Consider the following 20,903-nt stretch of genomic DNA (forward strand, 5'->3'; position numbering starts at 1 on the left):
CGAATATGCCAACGTCCTTGTGTAATCATCTTATTCATCTTACCTGGTTTGACTTTTACTTACATTCTGCTCTTCATGCTCAAGCAGCAGCCTCCCACTGCCTGCTTCCTGCTCTCCATAAATCTGAAAACACCAGTTTTCCTGAAAACACATCAAAACCTTAGGTGCCAGCTGGGTGGTGGTGGCACACGCCTTTCATCCCAGCACCCGCAAGGCAGGGCCAGGCAGATCTCTGTGAGTTCGAGGCCAGCCTGGTCTACAGAGCGAGATCCAGGACAGGCTTCAAAGCTACACAGAGAAACTCTGTCTCAAAAAACAAACAAAAAGAAAAAAAAAGAAAAAGAAAAAGAAAGAAACCTTAGGTACCACCCATGGAATGAGTCCAGCTTCCAAGACCTTCCTGCCATCTCCTACAGGGTGACTATTCACAGTCCTGTATGTCAGACTTGCTCTCGCCCATCACTGAACTGCAGTTCTCCACAGGATTCACTTCTGCCTCTTTGGGTTCCTCCTCTCTCATCTGGCTATCTCAACCGAGGTACAAATGACTTCTAGCAAACCTGCTGCCTGCTACCTTGACTCTCTCCAAATGAGTCTGCCATCTATGAGATCCAGTAGGTCCCTGCCAATCTCCTAGCATCGCGCACACTGCAGGATGTTGTAATTCTGTTTAGGTGCCAAGAACTTTCTGTGAATTCCTTAAAGAAAGCGCATTCTTTCATATCAACTCAGTGTATCTTTTTTTTTCTTCCTTTTTTTTTTGCCCTGAGGTTTTAGAGAAAAAACATGTTTGTTGTTCACACATCAAAGGGATAAATACATGGGTCACCAATTGTCACACTTTTTCTCAGCAAACTCAATCCCTAGTCAGTTGTGCTTGCACCCACCAGCAATAAAGGTTTGCTGATTGCTTGTTTTTAAGCACAAACCATCCAGCCTTTCTTTCCCTCCGAGCGCTGTCTCCACTGGAGCCACAAAAAGAACGCACTTGGGTAATTGCACCCATCTTTTATAATAGTGAGACGTTACTGTCTAGGGGACAAAATAATTACAGATGCCTGCATGTGTCCCTGTGCCACGGTGGATGGTACTGTTAATAGGTGAAGCATCATGTTTAATTGATGGAGTTGGCTGGGGCATTTTCCAGTTTGACTTCTTCAGCTCCACTTTTATTGGGCTTGCTGTGGCTCAAGGAGGTAAGGAGGAAAACGCTCTCTACTCTCCATTTCGGGTAGATGACTCACACACTGCATAAGTTCCTTCCTGTCTTGTTTGGGATGTCTTCTTCATAGTAAGGTCAGCTCTGTGAGTGCTTGGATTCTTTTATGCCACCACTCCCAGGTAAAATGATAAACACTCAACAGCTATTTTCTGAATGAGGGAATCAATGGCGTAGTGAGCTATATAATGCTTCTATCAAATGATATCGATAACAGTGCTATGGAAACGAGTTACTGTCCTGTTCCATGGAAAGCCTTTTAGTAACACTGTTCTCTTTCTTAGCAGAAAAAGCAATTTTCCATTTTGAATGTAAGAGAATCATTAAGTTTGGAAATAGTTGATGTCAATTCAAGCACTTATTGAGTATAAATACTGATATAGGTGCTGCTTACCACCGTACATGTAAATTAGTTTTCTTAAAAAAAATATGTCAGCTCCTGGTTATTCAGACATTATCATATTGCCATAGAAAAGAGCTTACCCATTTTAAATATCACAGAAAAAGTTTTCATTAAACAGTGAATGAAAAATGTAACAGGAGCCATTTATGCAGACTGAAATCAACCCACATTTACTTTTCAAAAATTACTAAGACTGGATTAAGTAAAGCCACCTCAGCCATATACACAGAGAATAAAAACAAACCATGTTTATTTTTAATTTATGTCTGTATGTTTGTTATTTGCACATGAATGCAATACCCGTGAGTTCCGGAAGAGGGTGCCAGACTCTCTGCAATTGGAGTTGCAAGTGGGTGTGAGCAATCCATGTAGGTGCTCAAGTGTCCTCTGGAAGAAGAGCAAATACTCTTAACCAGTGAGTCATCTTCCAGCCAAGCAAATCTTCATTACATATATTTTGTGTGTGTGTGTGTGTGTGTGTGTGTGTGTGTGTGTGTGTGTGTGTGTGTGTGCGTGCGCATACATGTGTGCCGTGAGAATATTAGAAAACAGCCTATGCTAGCTGATTCTTTGTTTTTAACCAGTGGGTTGTGGGGATCAAACTCAGGTAGTCAGGATTGCTAGCAAGCCCTTTTCCCTGCTGAGCCATAATGCCAATTCAAATAAATTCTTTTGACCATCAACACAGCAATATTTTTGATAGAGTAGCTGTTAATTTATTTCAAGTTTTTTTTTTCTGGTGGGTGTGCATTTCTCTCTTTGTGTTTATGTGTATGATGTATATGTGTTTGTGTGACTGTGTGGAGTCCAGAGATTGATGTTGCATGTCTTTCTCTTTTGCTTTCTATCTTATTGTTTGAGGCAGGGTCTCTTCACTGAACCTGGAGTTTGACACTTCAGCCAGACTAGCTAATCCATGAACTCCCAGGATCTCTGCCTCTGCAGTTCTGGGGTTTTAGGTAGGCATTGCCACATCCAACAATCATGGCTATCTAAACTCAGTCTTCCTGTTTGCAAGACGAGCACTGCATTCATTGACTGAGCCATCTTCTCAGCTCCCCATTTCAAGATTTTCTTGGAGCAGAAGAAACTTATCTGGTCAGGCATCAGGTTACTAACTGACCAATATCCTTCAAATATTTGTTTCTTTAGCATGCTTGCCGAACTTTCAATATTCTTTTGCTAAGCAGTAATTAACATATTGACTAAGTGTTTTACAATTAATGATGTGAAAAACTTGCTGTTAGTCAGTGTTTTATTTTGCTGAAAATGTCAGTGTGTTGTTATATTCAAGCCACTTTTCATCTTTAAGTAAGCTGGGATTTTTCCCTGAGAGTTTATTTGCAAGCATGCCTCATCAATTGACCCTTAGCATTCTTTTACATTAAATGTCTCTATTGAAACCTAAGTTTTGACAGTAATTAGCTTGATGCCCATAGGCCAATTGCTTCCCCAGCTTCAGATTTTTTATGTCAAAGTTTTGTTTAATAGGTTTTTTTTCTCCCACTAAAATTCACCATGAAAATCTCATAATTATGCAATTTTGAAAATAAGCACAAAGGATAAAACACTTATGTCCAACTTACCTTATAATCTGTAATGCATAACAAAAATATTATTTCTGCATGATTAATAACTGACATGGACTGTTAAGATTTGACTCATTTGTGCAAGAGGAATAAACACTTGAACATTTCCAACCTAGAAAAACACAATATAGTTAATAGTTTTCTGCCTTTATCATTTATTAAGAAATATTTCTTTAAAGGAAGAAAAAGGGAAAATTGTATAGAATAAAAACCTTAACTTTAATTTAAACTCAAGTGGCCTGGGCTGTATTCTTGCTTCACAGTTAGAATGCCTAAATTGTCTCATAGCTCAGAAAAAAATAGACACATTTCCATTGTCACTGTGTATGATGTTAGCTTCTATTTGTTTTTTTTACTTTTTCATTCATATATTCATTTTAGAATGGAAATCAGTAATCAACACTTGCAGAATAAAACAGTAGGTTTTCTTTTAAAAATCCAAAGACTAGAACATATTTGGTTCTGTTCTCCTAAATTTATGGAGATAAAATTTCTCTTGGTTTTCTTCTAAAATTGCACTGGATAGACAAATACTATAGTAGATAAAATAGTAACTGGTTGAGATTTGACAAATATTGAATGTGTATTATACTTACTGGTGAACATGAACTTGATCTCTCCCTAATGTTCCTATTCTTGATTCCTTTTTAACTTGAGAAAAGCTTGGTAATCTTATAAACCACGATTTGTAGGCTTCCCTGGTTCTTTTATAGATGTGTGCTAATTCACTGAATACAGTTTATTTGCTTTCTGAACACAGTTTAGGAATTCTTTCCCTTCCTCCTCAATGCTAGGAAACAAGGGAGGAATCTTTATGAGTTTTATTTCCTTCCAGGGAATTCACTTTGTGTGAGTAGGTGTAACAGGACTATAGATCTTCAAGCAGGCTGGGTGGGAGATACAGTATCTAAGCTGCCAGATTTCATGGCTTGTGATTTTAGAAAGGTCTTATCTCCTGGTGCAGAAGACTAATACTTTGTAGAATTCATATTTTCAGGAACTGTTGAGCACTGGCTGATTTTATTGGCTATCAAACCTTGTTTAGAAGCTTATTAAATAATTACTTGACTTTTAAACCTACCAGATAATCAATTATGCGTGATTATGAGTATTTATTCTAAATTTTTTGAAAAATATAGGGAGCATATAGTATGTAATCTCACCATACCCAAGCTTAACTTCTAAATTTTTGGTGGTGTTCTTCAAGAGACATTCCTCCAAGTATGTCCTTCCTTCAAAACTGGGCTCCCAAGGTTAAGGGCTCTGGCATTATTAGCCACGTGCTTGGGAGGAAGGTCTTATGCATCTGCAAGATGGAAAAGACAAGGCTTTCCTCATATAACTGTGAGGTTCTAACAATATTTACATGTGAGGCATTTGACCCAGCATTTAGTATGTATTCCAAAAAGGCATTCATTCTTATACACAGCACATAATTTGGTTCTTCTTTTCTCATTGAACACTTTCTAAAAATTTCTCCAAGTTATTGAGTGATCTCTGTGCCCATTAATTTTAGTGACAAAAGTCCTGCCACCATGACAATGCATGTTGTAATCCCCTGAAGATGGACAGTCAAGCCATAAATAAGTTTTGTTGTGTTCAAATAATAGCTGAATTGAGAGCAACTCAGGTACACCCTTGTAATGATGGCAATTGAGAGGCTGAGCAGGGGGATCTTGAGTTCAACGCCAGCCTGGGCAACATAGTGAGAGCCTGTCTCAGAAAACCAACTGAACTAAACTCAAAACCAAAATGAAACAATACTTCCAAACCAATTCTATTCCAAAATGAAACAACCCAGAAGTAACCAAACAAGTTAAACCAAACCAAGCATCCCAGCATCTCAAACAAATAAAACTCCCCCCAAAAAGGAGAAAATAAAATGACATCCACATTGCTAGACACTTAATAAAGTTTAAACTGGGGAAGTTGGTTCATTCAAGAATCCCAGTACTCAAGAGGCAGAGGCAGGATGATTACCAAAAGAACCGGGGATGCATAGCATGCATGAGGCCAGCCAAGGCCATGCAACAGATATTGGGATATAGGTCAGCTTTCAGCTTTAAATATTCCAGTTTCCAGTTCATTCTTTATTTTGTTAATTTGTAGCTCCTTCTAGGAAATGTATTTTATGGACACAAATATATAAATATGCAAATATTCACATAGTTAAAATTATATATGCAACACAATGGGTAGATTTACATGTACTATGTGTATATATAAAATATAGAATATAATATATGTGTATAAATAAAATATAGAATATAATAAATAGATTTATATACAGATGCATTTACCTGGAATTGTGTTGTATAGTCTATTGGAAGGGATAGAAAATAGTTTGTAAAACTTCCTTTTCTGAAATAGTTTTGAAGATCTTTTCTGTTTTTCACTTTTATTATTTTGGTTTTCCTTTCCCAATTAGTGCTGCCTATAAGCTATTGGGTATGTAGCCATTCACTGGAGCATGGTGGGCCTACCAAGAGCCGCACCCTTAAAGAAAACTAACTCCTCCTCTCCCAGCAGCTATCAATTATGAATTACTCTTCCGTTAGGGGTGGAACTTCATGACCACCTCCCTGCTCCATGGTAGGATGTTGTCTTGCTTGTGCTTGAGCAGGACTTGTGCATATGATCACAACTGCCATTGGTTTACACGCACAGCTGCCATGTATCTGGAAAACATTGTTTCTTTGTAGTCACTCCCCCTATTTCTTTTGGCCCTGTGTTCTGCAATGGGAAGAAGGAGTGTGACATAGATGTCCCATTTAGGGCAGAGCACTCTGCAGTTCCATTATCTGCACCCTGGCCAGTTGTGTGTCTCTGTTATCACTGCAAAAAAGAATCTTCTCTTATGAAACTAGGAAGATGCACTAATCTACAGGAACAAGTCATTAGGAGTCTGTTTAACATCTGTTTAATATAACATATATTAATGAATGTTATCAGACTAACAGTTGTATTTTCCCCTCTGTATGGGATCCATCCTGTGGCTTGGACCTTAAATGTCATCAAAAGTGGTTGGTAATTCCAATGATATTCGTGCCGCTCTTGCACAAGTGGGCAAATCTTGTCAGGCCAGATGTTATTGTAGGCCACAGAGTTCACAGCTGGATAACAGTGATGATTACTTTTCTCTTTTTGTATTTTACGTAGTACCTTCCAATACTATGAAAGCTAGTAAACAGGGATGAAGCTTCCTGATGACTACCAGCTTGATATCTCCATATTTTATTACTCAAGTATGTGATGTCCTCAGAAATAGATGTTTTCTATCTCTCTCTACTCTAGCTCCAAATCTTGAGATTTCCATAGAATTTAAGGTATGCTTGAGTTAGCACCAACAACAGAGAACACATTTTTTTTTTTTTTAAATTGAGATATAATGACTGTTGCTGCTCAGGACCTTGAGTATGTTGTCTTTCTGATTTTACTCTGTGAAACAATTTTCAAAAAATACCTAGGCCACAAGAGGCTCAGAATCCTCTTGATTATGTCGACTTTGGAACTGGTGGTGTGCCGGTAGCTTGGAGCTGGGCAGAGTGTGCTGAGCCACAAGGCAGCAGGTGCTCTCAACAGCCTGCACTGAGAATCAGTGGTGTATGAGAGATCATGTTCTTCAGAATTTAATCACAGCTTTCCTTGCCAGCTGTGGTTCTAGCCAAGCAGAGGAAGCCTCATACTCATTATTTCCAAATTTGAAAAAAATAATGAGGATTAAATGAGATAACGCTTGTGTTAGTGCATAGTATTAGCTGTCACTGAGCCTGGCAGAGTTAATGCCCAGCCAGTGGTAATTGCTGAAGTAATCAGGACCTTTTCATGTACTTGGGACAGAAAGCCACACTCAGATTAGCTTGTGTAACATTCAAAATAAATTGGCTTACATAACCTAAAAAAAGTCTTACTTAAATCCTTGAGGGACTTACTCTTCCCTAGATCTAGATTCAGGGGACTTAATCAAGCCAGCTCTTTGACTTCATCTTTCAAATTTTCTTTCTGCTACTTAAAAAAAAGTTCTCAGACAAATTATTTCTAGAATTTTCAAGCTCTCTCAGTAACTCCTGCTGGTGTTCTCCTTAAAGTTAGAGATCTCAGAAGGACAGAGTGTATTAATTGTAGAAAAGCCTCAAGGAAAGTTAAAATTGGTTAAGTTGGGGTCATATGACAGTTATCCAATCAATCCAATCCCTTAGGCCAGGATAATGCATTTCTCTGACTGTGTAGAAAAGGCGATGTATCTATCCTTCATGCTCCTGCTGCTGGGCCTTTGTCACTATGATGGACTCTGCCATCTTGGATCTGTGAACCAGAATAAACTTTTCTCCTTTAAGTTGTATTGGTCCGATGTTTTGCTGAGGCAACATGGAAAGTGGCAAAGGTGTCATGTAATCAACACACACACACACACACACACACACACACACGACCACAGTTTTAAACTTTGGTCATCTTGAAGAAAATTCTACGTTTCGGTTCAGTTTTCTGTGAAAGGTGGTATACAGAAAGAAATGGATTCAGTAAGTACATGAAGAACTTCATAACTCTAAAACATACTTAGTCTGCAATGTTATAGACAAAATTAAGGTATATTCCTCAATGAAGTTGAAGGTAACAAGAATCTACATACATATGAAGCATCTATGGAAAACTCCCCAGAAAAGTTGCAAAAGTCCCTTTTAGTACAGCTGATTAAATGTAAGTTGCCTCCTGTGTTCATCTGAAACTGTATTGAGTTCCTAGAGTAAGGCAAGCAAGGTCTAATTAGTAAGGATGTGTTCTATATGAGGTAGTGATGTAATGAGCTGCCAAGTCCATGTGTGACTGAGAAGCTATTGCTAGAGAACATGGGACGATTACTTGATGATCTTATCTACAGAAGAGGAAAGACAACATAGACATTTTTCCGGCTGTGTCCCAGAACATGCTTGGGAGGCATTGGGTGCTGCTATCTGACTCTGCAGCACCCTTGCTGGGTCTCTATACCCACTCCTTTCGCTATTACCACTGCCAACAACTGGGAAATGGTTCTGGGAAAGATAGCACATTTTTCTGAGTTTTTAAATGTCTAATTGCTTAAAATTCATGATCGTGTGTCTTACAACCCAAATATAATTTGGTATGATTATTTTTCTTCTTCTTATGGAAAAAGAAATAGAGGTCAATTGCCCAACATTATGCAACAACTAATGAGTGCCCTAGGGAAGACCCCAGCTCAGGTCTACTCAATTGCAAAGTCCATACCTGCACTCACATCAGCCTTTCTGAAGATTATTTTGTCTCCTTTGTAGCTTCTTTAACGATCAGGCTAAAAGCAAATCCATATACTACCATGAGCAAGACTAAAGCCATGACCCATTGCCACTTCGTCAAGACATCATCTGTTGTGGAGGCTGCTTTTGCAGTGGCTGACTGTGCTCATGTGGTCCCTACTCTTGCCCTCCAGCCACCAGCTCTACTTTCTCCAAGGTAAGCACTAGCGATCCCTTTAGTGCAGCCTATGTGAATCTTTAAAATCCCATTATTGGTTTCTGAAGGCTTCCATCCATCACCCCCTGATGATAAATCTCTAACGAGGCATTCGCCCCTCCTTTCACTTTCAGATTCCCTCACCCTCAATAAATTTCTTGGTGAAGCCACAATTAATCTCGAGGAACGCATTAACCTTGTTCATATCAAAGTAACCCTGGAAGTTTTGCAGTTTCACCTGCGATGAGCGCTGGGAACTTCACACTGGAGGTCTCTCCTTTCACCATACACAGAAGGGTAAGGATGAACATTCTTATCCCTGCTTCCATTTATCTCTGCTCCCTAGCCAGGCTTGACTGTCTCCAAGGCTTGCTGGTCTCCGAGTGTTTAAACAACTGGCTAATCAGCCAGCATTTTCCCTCTCTTCTCCACTTATCCTCTAATAAAAACTCCTTGCATCCCTCCCTGCTCTGAAGTGTCATTGTCCAATAAATTAATTTGTATTAAAAATTTAAATCCCTCAAGTTGTATGCAAAATTTAAAGCTTTTATTCAATCCATTAGAGGGGAAAAAAAAGCCTTGCTTGGTGTTCGAGTGACTACATTTTCCTGCAAAAAGCATCCTCTTTTTGCATTCAGAAATTCAGCTAACTCTCAGTTGCTATGCTTCCAAAGGTAAGAAGGTTGATTAGTTCATCAAGATTCTGCCAGAATCCCTTCAAATAGCACAGTTATCTGGGAGCAGACGGCCAGGCAGGGATAGACATGCCCAGGTTCTGAACACAAGCCTTTACATGGTGTGTGATTGGTAGGTGACAAGGGTACTTCTTATCACTCATCTGGATTCCCCTTGCTCATCTGCCATGAGACTTGAGCTCGCAGCCTTTTAAAATAATGGTATTTCAAATTCAGGCTTTAGAAGCATCTTGGAAGCATATGCAAATTATCTGAGGAGGACATCTTTCCAGCCATCAATAGTCACTAACATCACATTGAGGCTTGGTTTTGACTTACGTTCACAGCCCCTAGAGTATAGGAAGAAATGTTAGACAGTGACATGACTTTTGGGTGGGACGGGTTATCTGCAAAGCTGGATGTTAGTCCACATGTGGAGGGCGTTCAGGAGAATCAGAATGAAGGCTGTGTGGGTTTGCGACATAAATGAATTGGTGGAAGAAGAATACTTATAAAGTTGAAGCGGGCAGAGAGTGTGGGAAGAAGCTGAAGTGTATATGTCTATTTTTCAATTTTGTTGGAGGCTCAAACTTATTTTTAAAATGGATAACTTAAAATCAATACTTGTTTCTCTTCCTCTTATGACAGGAAACTGCAACAGAGAACAAAGTGAAGACATGAGGTGTGTGATTAAATTGGCCCGGCAGTATGTGTTCCTCACGGAATTTCCTAACCGAAGCTGTAGATCTAATGAAACCACAATGATGTGCAGGTGTCAGATGGGAGTTTTTCCCAGGCTCCCTATAAGAGCAGACCCTTTAGGTTCAGTTAACTGACATGTTTTATTAATATAAAGCCTCAAAAATGTAGGTTAGATGAAAGGAAAAGAGAATAGGGACTTGATAGTGTGAGTATTTTTTTAAAAATAACTTTTATTGAACCTATTCTTTGATGATTTAATAATGTAGATAGTGCATTATGATCTCTGTAACTCCCCTCTCATCTTCTCCCATTGGATTTACTACCCTTTCTCACATTCATGTCTTTGTTTTATTTTGAGGCCCATTGAGTTTAATCAGTTTCTCCTTTGTGACCACTGGTTTGGAGTTATCCATTGGACCCTGTTGTACACATTTCAGTGGGTACATAGTTGAAAGTAATGAATGCTTCTCCACAAGAATCTATTAGCAGCAAATAGTTGAGCAGGGATGAGTAGGGCCCCATGGGCCCTCCTTGATCATCCATTGGCTGTTGACAGGCCCAGTCTTTTGTTAGCCCCACATTGCAGGCAGACACAGCTGCTCTGAGTTTGAGTTTGTGTTTGCAATGGTTGCGCCACGTCCAGAAGGCTGTATTCCTCAGCCTTTCTCCCTAGCTTATGGCCCCCACATTCTTTCTGCCCCATTTTCTGTGATGTTCCCTGAGCCTGAGAGGTGGTATAAATGTCCTGTTTAGGGTTAAGCACTCAAAGTCATTCTCATCATGAGCATCCATGTGTCTCTACATCAGCTGTGGCTCATTGCTGTTTCTCTGATGAAGGTTGGAGTAGCGTTTGTCTATGGGTATAAACGAATGTTTAGATGGCAGTTTGAAGCCATGTCAGTTTAGCTAAACAAGAGAAGTAGGTGGACTGTAGTGCCTAAGACCTCCTCAGCCACTATTTTTCACGCAAATCCCTCTTGTGAAGCTGGCAATGAGTGCAATCAGAGTGACTGTTTACCCTCTAACCCTATAGTAAGCTACTACTTTACCAGTAGGAACATCCTTCCTGGCAGATCAGTATCATCATTTATAGGGTTTGAAGTGGGAAAAGACTTCCTTCTCATCCAGCACCCTGTGTGGTGCCTTCTGGGACTACCAGAGAGGAAGCATCCAGATCATTCCAACTTCATATCTCTGTGTCTTGCAACTAAGGTGGGTGGTGTGTCCAGCAATAGGCTCTTATCAACCAGCTCTGGTGGGCAGCCCAGAGGAAGGCAAGAGTCAGCATTGCCTGGGGACCTGTGGGAACTCCCCGTGTGTCATATGAACCACAGCAGATCAGCCACTACTTTAATCTAATTGCTGGTCTGTGAGAAGACAGCCATAAGAAAGGTCAAGTGGCCAAACCTGGGACCTTAAAAGTTCTATTATTAGTTATGAGAGCTAGTTGATAAAATGAGAGCTATTATTATTGAGAAAAAATCAGTGAGGTGGAGTAAGAAGAAAACACAAAAGATGAATATCTAGAAATCCAATAGCAGTGACTCTGTTTTTTTTTCCTTCTTTTTTTCTTTTTTTTGTAGACACAGTCCAAGAGTTCCCGAACAATTAAATAGCAGAAAGTGACAGAGAATTTAGTGGTCAGAATTTTAAAATAGGACTCAGTAATTCTGAATAACCTAATAGAAATCTACGTGAATAGATGATCTTAAAATGAACATGCAATGAGATTCTGACATAATGAAAAAAGATAATTTTCTATAACAAATAAATGCTGGGACTCCAATCTTGGGCTCATTTCCCTAAGGTCTTAGGATGGTCGTCTTTGATCCCTTTGGACTGTCCTTGGCATTTTCTGTGGTTCTGTAGTTGGGGGCGCTGGTTATTTTAAGTCTACTTGACACAAACCAGAATCACCTCGAAAGAGGGAAACCACGCGTGAAAATTGCCTTCATCTGAGGCAATTTCTTGATGACGGATGTGGGTGGGCCCAGCTCACTGTGGGCGGTGCCATCACTGGGCTTTGTACAAGAAAGCAAGCCAAAAAAAAGGGGCGTTTCTCCATGGTCTCTGTTTCCAGGTTCCAGATGCGCTTGCGTTCCGGCTTTTGCTTCCCTCCACGAGTGACTGAGACATGAAAATGTAAGTCAAACAAACGCCTTTCTCCCCAAGTTGCCTTTTGATCATGATATTTATCACGGCCACAGAAAGCAAACTCGAACAGGGTGGCAGAAATGGGGGTAGGCGGCTAGCCACAGCGCCACAGAATCATTTTAAAGCTTGAATTTGTTCTGTTTTGTCTTTTTGTTATTGTTAGTTTTAGATGCCTGTTTGTATTCTCATGAGAGAGAGAGGGTGTGGATTGAGATGATGGGGAGTGGGGAGGGGCTGTGGAAGGGGAAGCCATAAACTTGGATTTAATTTTATTTTAACTTGTTATTATCTTTTTTTGGTAATTTCATCCACAAATACAATGTATTTAGGTGGTATCTATTCTCTCTCCCCCCTCCAAATCCTCTTCTTGCCCCCCCCCCATGACCACACCCATACCCTCTCTCCAACTACTTAAGTTACCCATGTTGGTTAATCCACCACTGCTGAGACTCCACAGGCTTCCCCTTTGTATTCACAGCTGTCTCCTACCCACATCAACTCCCCTGTATTTTTGATAATGACTGATTTATTCACCATCTCTACATTTACGTCATTTGAGAGTGTGATATGAATGGAATCATAGAGCATGTGAACTTTTGGATTTGCTTTCGAATCCACAAAATGACTCTAAATTCCAACCAAATTTTATGTTTCAGCATTTAATGGAAACTCATTTTTAACTGTGGAATAATAGTCCATGGATGTTCCACATAGTAACCAACGTCTTATAAGGGGATATTTTAGTTGTTTCTAGTGTGTGAATATTAAAAATATAACTTAAGTTTCTATTAAACATACACACAAACAAACAAACAAAAATCTAAGCTATTTAGGGCAGTGCTCTTGATATAGGAAAACAGGAAACAAAACCAGGATTTTTCAAGGTTTTGTGAGGTGCCTGGCTTATGAGCTCTCCTTTATGGTCTTCATCTCTTTTCACGAAGCAATATTAATGGGCCCAGCTTACAGGCCGCAGAACTGAGGCTTGACACTGCTGTTAGATAGCACTCACTACCTCCAGCATTTACAACTGGGAACCGTCTTTGAGACTTGAGCAATTCTAGTTTGCTAATTATATCAGGTTTTATGGATTTGCACTTAGAAGCTCAGTATCGAGTCTTCCATGTGTCACCTGTGAGGCACAATTCAAATTCCTACCAACTTAGTTATTAAGTATCGTGAGCATCATTAGTGCCTGCCAAGTGCTGCTGTTCTTCTAGAAGCCAGGGTGAGCAGATGAACTGATAAAACCTCTCCAGATTATAGAACACACGTCCTAAAATAAGATGGTCACCAGGCCTGTTTCTATGTCTATGGCTGTCCAATGTGATATGCCTGACAAAAATTATACCCATCTCCTCATGAGACTCCATCCTAGCCAAGGAGCTGTTGGCAGTTGTTGGTTGCTGGAGTAGGTTTCCTTTCCTTCAGTGGTGTAGCTATTGATAAGTTACCCAAGCTCCTATAGGGAACTAACCTATAATAACACCCTATAGGGTGTGGAGGCCAATCTAATCAAACTCAGCAGGTAGGATTAAGAAAAAAAGAAATGAAAATAGGAAGAAAACTGGTTGGGAAGAAAAAGGGGTTCAGAAGGAGAGGTAAGATGTGATAATGGGGGTAAATATGATAAAAATACATGGACACATATATGAAATTATCAAGGGATAACTAAAAATATTTTCAGCATGGAGAAAATACTCTGGTCACTGAGATTCCTAGACCATACCTGGCATACAGCGGTTGTCAATAACTGGCATACAGTGGTGCCCAAAATTAGAGCATAAGAAGAGATCAGGAGGAGAGGAAAGGAGGCAGAGGAGAGATGTGAATATTCACTGGAATGCTTGCTGCAGGAACCCATAGGTGGCTCTTGTTACAGATAACCCAGCTGTATTTGGGGACAGAGAAGACCAGAATATTGCCAGAGACTGACATTTTTAGCTCAACTCCAGGGGATATATTACTGGAGAAAAAGAAACTCTAATCTATGAAGCTTTGAAAACCATTGCTTTATATTTGGGGATAGATGGCAGGACACATGGGGTGGTCACAGAAGTAGTAGGCGAAGCGAGTGATGTGGACAGGCCTGAGACATTCACACACAGATCCAGGAATGTTCACATTCGAATCAACATTAGAGCTTATTCGTCACCTTTCTCTTCTTCTTTCCTCCTAAGAAACAAAATTCTGTAGTGTTGTGACACCATGTGACCATAACATGGAATCAGATTGTAGATTCAACCCTAACCATGCTGCTGGCCATGGTGGTGCATTGGCTTTTATGATATGTATGTAGTGTGTGTGTGTGTGTGTGTGTGTGTGTGTGTGTGTGTGTGTATGTGTGTGTGTGTGTGTGTGTTTGTGCACACATTCGTATGTGTGTGCATGTGTAGGTTTATTCAGTTACCGAGGTGGCAGAGCTGATTTGAAAATGGCATTTTTCCTGTTGTGAGCATGATGAGTCAATGTTTGCCCCCATCTCATGTAGGGAAACAATAGCCATTTAATTTGGTTGAAATATCAAGATTTGCCAAGATTATTAATGACAGAGACCAAATCTCTCTCTCTCTCTCTCTCTCTCTCTCTCTCTCTCTCTCTCTTCACACACACAAACACACACACAGTGAGAGCGAGTGAGTGTGCATGTAAGAGAGAGAGAGAAAGAAGAAGAAGAAGAAGAAGAAGAAGAAGAAGAAGAAGAAGAAGAAGAAGAAGAAAAAGAAGAAGAAGAAGAAGAAGAGGAAGATGTCTTACTCAACAGTGGGAGATGTTTTTGTGCTAGAGTTTGATTTTTGCCAACCTCAGTAGCAGACAGAAATAGTAGTCAGGAACTAATGCTTCTATTTCACAGGTGAGCACTTATCCTTGACTGAGCCGCATTGCTTACCTAAGAGCTACTGAGTGATGGTCACTGAATGTCCTCCTAACTGGTGATTGGTGTTTTCTCTTCATCGCCGGGTTACGAGTGGTAGGCAGCACATTGTCTCAGTGGAAAGTCCATTCACAGAGGATGTGAAGCACAGTGGGGAGTCTAGGATGGTAGTAATCTTTGTGATTCCAGGTGCACCATCATTACTCTATTTGGTCTTCCCATCATATCTTCATTTGGACCACACTACAGCCTTCATGTCCAACACACTGGTTCAGGGCAGATGGATGAGCATTCTGATGCTCCCTGAAGGGGTTCATCTCACAACAGCAGCTCCACTAGCTGCCTCTGTAGAACCCTTGAGCAATCAGATATTCTAGGTAAGATATTCATAAACTATCTTAAACTTGAGAGAAAGGAAACAACCCACCTCATTCAAACCACAAAGACAATTTGGTGCCTGCAATGGCCTCTAACGACTCTGTTCCTGAGTCTGCTAGAAGTGGAAGGCTACACCCACTGATGCGAGGATGCCTACTATTTATAGAGCACTTATTTATGTCTGCATCACATTTAAATATAAATTGCGACACTTAATGCCTGGTTTTATAACATGTCATTCACAATCCATTAAGTATTTTATTGCATGAATTGTATAAGAAACAGATTTATAGCCCTCAATTATGGCATTAATAAGGGATGATGGAATCTCGCTGAAGATGTATTTCCCTTTAGTTTCTGCAGAACTTTATTGTTGCAGCAAGATGTGAATTAGATTCTTAATGTTTTATAATAAGACTGGAAGCCAGTGCTCGGATAGGCAGAAGGTGTAAGAAAAACTTTAATATCCTCCCTGATGATTGTGGCTTTAAAACTGGGGCAGAAATAATACTGATCGCATATGTTGGGTATTTTAAATCAACTTGGAAAATTCAAGTTAGGTTTGGCCTGAGGGTATATGGTTGTGGCCTAAAATGCCTCTTTCTAGGTAAGAGCCCCAAGAACCCACAGCAAGGTAACTTGCTTTTTGTTGTTACTGTTGTCATGAGAATAGATATTCCCAAATTACATTCCTATTATATGTATTAAGGGGAATAAAAGTAACATCTTATCTTTAATTTCTAGAGGGTGTGGGGGATGATTGATGACTGTGAAAGGGATAATACACATGCCTGTAATAGAATTAAAAAGCAAACAATATAAAAGGAAAAGGACAAAAGAGGAGAGGGACTGAGGTTAGAGAAACAACTCAGCCCAGAAGATCAAACAAAGAACACATCTGGGAGGTTAGGTTCCAGGGATGGAGCACTGGTGTTAGCAAACATTCCATGAGTTCAGAGAATTGAAGCATGCCCAGGATGAAGCAGAAGAAAGGCCTAGGGAGAGCCGGTTTGTGTGTGTGTGTGTGTGTGTGTGTGTGTGTGTGTGTGTGTGTGTGTGTGTGTGTGTGTATGTGTGTGTAACACCTGAACTTTCTGAGTCAGAAGAGAATGCTCTTTCAGTGGTAAATAGTAATAATGTTAAATGTAGTGGTGTAGCTAGCGCCAACAGCTCTTGGGCTACATTTTCTGCCAGTACTCTTGAAACATTACCTGGAAGAGGGAGCTTGGAACATTTCCAGGACACGACCACCTAGCTGCTGTTGGTATTTCCCAGGCAGAAACCACAAGCAGTTTTATGGTTTGAGCACTCAGTGGAGATTAGGAGTGATCAGGTGCAGTCTCTACCCTGGGAAGCGTGCGAGTCTGCATACTGCCCTCCAAGCGTGATGTCTGTAGCATGCAACACAGGTGCTCTGGAGCCTTCTGGTTCTTCCCTAAGCAGGAGGTCTGCACTGAGAACTCAGAGGACCAGTTTTACTGCCGACACTGAGGAGTTTGGACCATTTAAAATGATTGACTGACATTCATAAACACTGATTTGCATCTCGTAGTTAAAGGGTTGTCTCCACTCTTTCTATTTGTGAATGGTGTGTGCCAATTAAGTCAGATTTCTTTGCTGAAGGGAATCATTCAGACTGACTGACAATGGAGTCACTTATATTTCCTTTGTATCATTTAATATAAAACAACAATGAAGGTCTCTTAGTACTTCCAATGACTCATTCTCTTTTGCTGTGGACACGATGAATTTCATTCATTAATTTCTGTTCTAACATACTTTCAATACAGTGATGGTGGTGGTTCATTATCAACTAAGAGCTTTGCCGCAGTGCATTTAATGCTTCTTATGTAAGGTACAGCACAATTTAGTGGAAATAACTTGGGCAGTCATGAAATGCAGGCTTAGAGCAAACTTTAGAGATCAATTGTTGGAAATTCAATCCTCTTTTTAAAGTATGAGATTGAAGCTCAAAGATACAGGGTAGCTTGCCCAACACCATTTAGTGAACTGAAAGAAGTTTTAGTAGTAAAATCCAGTGATGTGTGTTACTTTGAACTGCATGACAGGCATTTTTCTAAGACCATGCCTAGGTGACTGGAGAGATTGCTCAATGGTTAAGAGTACTGACTGCTATTCCAGAGGACCTGGGTTTGATTTCCAGCACCCACAGGACCAGGATGCTCACCACCATTTGAAACTCTAGTTCCAAGGGATCAACCTCTTCTTTGGCTTCTGGAGGTACTAAGCACACTGGTGATGCATAGACATACACGTTAGACAAAATACCACATAATATTAAAAATAAAAAGACGGTTCAGATATTAGTTAACATAGTCTCTAAGTATTGTAGGTAGTAGAGCTAGACAATCCTTATTCTAAAGATGGACGCCTGAGACATTGATTGTCTCCAAATCACCCAGCAAGGAAGTAGGAGAGTAAAGAGTGAGACCCAAGGGAGTCAATCTATAGGATTGTCATGTGCCAATCTTGAAGATAATGACTTTGAGTCCAGTATACTTCCCACTATCTTTCATAGATTTGGAAATTTATTTTAGGCCTTCTCATAGTCCCTTTACAAAAACAAGTAAAAATATTTTGTATCACCCTAAACAGGTTGGAATTATGTAGCATCCCTGCTTATATAAGAACAAATTAGATTCCTAGAAATGTTACTCCTTTAGTCGGTAAGCCAAATCAAGCCAGAGGGGAACTCTGTCACTTTATCCATCCCTGAGGTGTGAAGAGTTGATGACTTTTAGCTTGCAATGGCTGTATCAGCCTGTACCACATTGGTCTAGCCTCCGTCTCATCACTTTTCCAAAACCAGGACTCACATTCCTGCACAGAGAAAGTGCCTCTCAGATGAATTTTTCCTAGCTCCCACATGACATGGGACTAGTGTTAAGCCCCTCCACGGAGCTAGTCTTCGGCTCAGTGGTATTCTAGTCTGCAGCTTTGTTCTCATTGGATTTAGCGCCTGACTAATGTTTCTGCCAATTCCACAGACCCTAATTTTCATACTTCTTTATTAATTCCCCACTGTGGATGATGAAATAGTTATATTTTTAAACTTAAGTAGTCAACTGTGTCATAGTCCACAGGATCCAAAAATTTGTCAGAGTCCCAATTCTAAAGATTTGTTTTGTACAGGTTCATATATATGTGTATGTATATATATATATATATATATGTATATATATATATATATATATATATATATGAAATATAATTACATCACTTTCCCCTTCTCTTTCCTCCATCTAGCCCATCCCAGATACCAAATACCCCCTCCAATTCATCCCCCCACTTACAAGTTTTCTTTTATTGTCACCCCCATCAGGTATGCACCAATACATACAAATACAACTTTCTGAGTTTGTCTTTGTTGTTTCTGTATATATACTTTCATGGCTGATCACTTTGCACTGGACAACTAATAAATGGGCTCATCTTTGGGAGAAGCTAACTCTCTCCCTCAGCAGTCATCAGTTGCCTATATTTTGTCAAGGGGTGGGACCCTGTGAAACTTCCCCCTTCCATATTAACATATCTATTGATATGCCACTGTTTTGATCTTGTTTATGCAGCCACTTCTATGAGAGACTGTTTCACAGTGTACGTCCTGGTATTCTGGTACTTACAGCCTTCCCACCTTCTTTTCTACCATGTTCCTTGAGCCATAGATATAAAGCTATGGTGCAGAGGTAACCATTGGGGCCTGGCTCTCCACAATGCATTGATCTCTGCATTGTGCCCAGTTGTGTTTTTCTGCGATGGTCTACAGTAGTGAAGAGAGGCTTCCTTGATGAGGAGTAGTCACTACACTTATCTGTGGGTATGAGCATAAGATTTAGAATGTAGTGAGGAATTATGCCGGTCTAGCAAAGTGACAATAGCAGATTATTTTCTAAGGTCCATGACTAGCTCACTAGCTTTAGAATCTGGTTAGGTTTTCTAGTACCAGGAATGATTTCCCTCCTGTTGAGTAGACCCAGAAAGACAAACATTGCATGTTCTCTCTGATCTGTGGTTCTTAGCTGCAAATTCTTAGATATGTGTGTGCAACATAGAGTCGCCACAAGAAACAGTAAAGTATAAGGGGACCCTAGGTGTGTGTATGTGTGTTGAGATGGAAATAACAGGATACAGGTTGTGTGATGTAGGAAAGTAGAAAAATGGGGAGAGGACTTCAACTGGGGAGGAGGGAGGAAAATCATTACAGAAGAAGGAAGAGGGACATGTGAAAAAATAACACCAAGGTTGTTTAATAAAGCCTCAAAATCATATTACTTAATATTTACCTAAAATTAAACACAATACATATAAGTGTATATGTATGTATGTATGTCTATATATATGTATATATCTTAAAGGAAGTTAAGGCTCTTGGGCTGAAAATGTTCCCTACAAGAACCATACACTAATAGAAAACCCAGTACTAGGCAGGAGAGACCTCTATTTGACTGGTTGGACAGGGTAGTCCAGGTGACTCCCCAAACAATATAAATTAACAGTGTAGTCATTATTTGCTTCTTAGAGGTTCTGAGATATTGAGGCTGAGCCCCTATTGCTGAAGACAGCCACACTTAGAACACAGAACTTGAATGCTTTGATCTGGATCTGGCCTGAAAGCCTCTTTCCAGTGGTCTACCTCTACGGTTTGAGAAAATTCTATGCAAGCTGCCAAGGGGTTGGGGGAGGTAAGGCAAAGCAATGAAGCAGTCCTACCCAGCAGCATCACCTAGGGACCATGACAATGACCAGCATGGTAAGACAAACATGAAGGAGGAATAAGTGGCACTCACATGGCCTTGGTAACCAACAGCTGTGTTGTTCTTTTGAGCTTTGTGGTATAGAAAAGGCATGTGGGTCATACATGCTGCCTGAAGAATGTAGTGATGTGAATGAAAACCAATAACGTAATTATTTTAGTAACTAAGAATGGAAAACACCCTTCTACCTTCTAACTAGAAGTAAGCTTCCCTAACCCTAACCCTGACCCTTGGGGAAAATTTTCTTTCAGAGTGAAAAATGCTAACAAAATTCCTTTTTGTTAAGGGGAAGATGATTGACAGTTTTCTTTTTTAAAGTGTGTTGCTACATTTTAATGCAAAGCAAGTCTATAATATAAATAAGTTCTTTTGGAGGGTGATAAAGTGAGCTGTTCATATTTGAGAGTGGGATAAATTGTGTGGAGGATAAGATGTTTCTAGAATCTCTTCCCTGACCAATACTATACTTATTGATAAGTATATCATTTACTGATTAGTAATTTCACCCTGAAGAAGAGGCTCTGAATATATCTCTTATTCTTCCCTTATATTAAAGATAAATCATTTATCCTGAGAAAGAAACATACCCTTTTCTATTTTTTCTGCTTTAACTACATTACTTAGAAGTAGAATCCACATATTCAGGCCCTACATAGACATAG

General features: G+C 39.9%; 1 long non-coding RNA gene across 2 annotated transcripts in view; it reads left to right on the forward strand.

The window, feature by feature from the left end:
- LOC128114647 (uncharacterized) overlaps positions 1-20,903 on the forward strand; it is a 49,088-nt gene that overhangs the window by 21,046 nt on the left and 7,139 nt on the right. The window contains exons 2-6 of one of the 2 annotated variants that reach the window (XR_008219851.1): positions 8,506-8,683; positions 8,818-8,980; positions 10,006-10,039; positions 12,140-12,201; positions 14,841-15,067. This is a non-coding gene — a long non-coding RNA (uncharacterized LOC128114647). The remainder of the gene's footprint in view (positions 1-8,505; positions 8,684-8,817; positions 8,981-10,005; positions 10,040-12,139; positions 12,202-14,840; positions 15,068-20,903) is intronic. The other variant, XR_008219852.1, reaches the window with a different exon arrangement.

Source organism: Peromyscus californicus, unplaced genomic scaffold, assembly GCF_007827085.1.
Source record: "Peromyscus californicus insignis strain IS unplaced genomic scaffold, ASM782708v3 Scaffold_19__1_contigs__length_69161282, whole genome shotgun sequence".
NCBI lineage: Eukaryota > Metazoa > Chordata > Mammalia > Rodentia > Cricetidae > Peromyscus > Peromyscus californicus.